A 1,901-nucleotide genomic window follows, 5' to 3' on the forward strand; every position below is an offset into this window, starting at 1 on the left:
TCTTTCAGCAGGTGCCTCCCTTTCACTTTTCTGGGTATATTTGTTTTCAAAGCCAAAATGTACTACAAAGTCCCAGCCATCAAAGTGAAGGAACCCCAAATGACTTCCTATTTCAGCACCAATGTATCAGCCTTGGAAATTTTCTTAATCCACTTGTTTTGCAAGTTTCTTGGGGTTTTCTATGGAGCCCTGGTGGCGCAGTGGTTAAGTGCTTTAGCTGTTAACCAAAAGATTGGCAGTTCATATCTGCCATCTGAGCTCTCTCATCCATCTGCCCAAGATGCCAAAAGGAAAGAAGGCTAAGGGGAAGAAGGTGGCCCCAGCCCCTGTTGTTGTCAAGAAGCAGAAGGCCAAAAACCAAAAAACCAAACCCAGTGCTGTCAAGTCGATTCCAACTCATAGTGACCCTGTAGGACAGAGTAGAACTGCCCTGTAGAGTTCCCAAGGAGCACCTGGCGGATTTGAACTGCCAATCCTTTGGTTAGCAGCCATAGCACTCAACCACTACGCCACCAGGGTTTCCGCAGGAGGCCAGGAAGGTGGTAAATCCCCTGTTTGAGAAAAGGCCCAGGAATTTTGGCATCAGACAGGACATCCAACCCAAAAGGGACCTCACCTGCTTTGTCAAATGGCTCCACTACCTCCAGCTGAAAGTGCCCTCCACCATTAACCAGTTCACCCAGGCCTTGGACTGCAAGACAGCTACTCAGCTGCTGAAGCTGGCCCACAGTACAGACCAGAGACAAAATTGAAGAAGCAGAGGCTATTGACCTGGGCTGAGAAGAAGGCTGCTGGCAAATGGGATGTCTCAACCAAGAGACCCCCTGTCCTTCAAGCTGGGGTCAATGCTGTCACCACTTGGTGGAAAACAAGAAGGCCCAGCTGGTGGTGATGGCGCAAGATGTGGACCCCATCGAGCTGGTTGTCTTCCTGTTGGCCTTGTGTCTTGAGATGGGGGTTCCCTACTGCATCATCAAGGGGAAAGCCAGGCTGGGACGACTCATCCACAGGAAGACCTGCACAACCTTCACCTTCACACAGATGAACTCAGAACACAAAGGAGCTCTGTCTAAGCTGATGGAAGGGATCAGGACCAACTACAATGACAGATATGATGACATCTGCCATCACTGGGGAGGCAACAGCCTGGGTCCCAAGTCTGTGGCTTGCAGTGCCAAGCTGGAAAAGGCAAAGGCCAAAGAACTCACCACCAAACTGGGCTAAATGTACACAGCTGATTTTCCTGTACTTAAAAATAGACCTTATCCTTAAAAAAAAGAAAAGAAATAAATCTGCCTTCCGCTCCTTGGAAACTCTGTGTACAGTTTTACTGTGTCCTAGAAGGTCACTATGAGTTCCAATTGACTAGTTGGCAATGGGTTTGGTTTTGGTTGGCATTTTCCATAACAGGTGAGCATGTCATGTTGTCTCATTCTTCACAGAGGGTGTGTCCACACTGCTAATCCCATTGCTCTGTTTGAATCCAAAGTTTCCACTCTTTTTCCTTTTCCATTTACCCACTTGACACCTGTCTTAGTTATCCAGTGCTACTATAACAGAAATACAAGTGGATGGCTTTAAGAAAGAGAAATTTGTTCTTTTATAGCCTAGCAGGCTGGAAGTCTGCATTTGGGGCTCCAGCTCCAGGGCAAGGCTTTTGTTCTCTGTCAGCTCTGGGGGAAGTTCCTTGTCAATTTTCCCTTGGTCTAGGAGCTTCTTTGTGTAGGAACCCCAGGTCCAAAGGACACGTTCTGTTCCTGGTGCTGCTTTCTTGGTGCTCTGAGGTCCCCATGTCTCTCTGCTCATTTATCTTTTATACCTTGAAAGAGATTGACTTAAAACACAGTCTGATCTTGTAGATTGAGTCCTGCCTCATCAACATAACTGCTGCTAGTCCCATT

General features: G+C 47.5%; 1 pseudogene; it reads left to right on the forward strand.

Annotated features, from left to right (window-relative positions):
* The first annotated feature begins 280 nt into the window (after positions 1-280).
* On the forward strand, positions 281-1,224 carry LOC100665353 (large ribosomal subunit protein eL8-like; annotated as a pseudogene).
* The last annotated feature ends 677 nt before the right edge of the window (positions 1,225-1,901 follow it).

Source organism: Loxodonta africana, chromosome 8, assembly GCF_030014295.1.
Source record: "Loxodonta africana isolate mLoxAfr1 chromosome 8, mLoxAfr1.hap2, whole genome shotgun sequence".
NCBI lineage: Eukaryota > Metazoa > Chordata > Mammalia > Proboscidea > Elephantidae > Loxodonta > Loxodonta africana.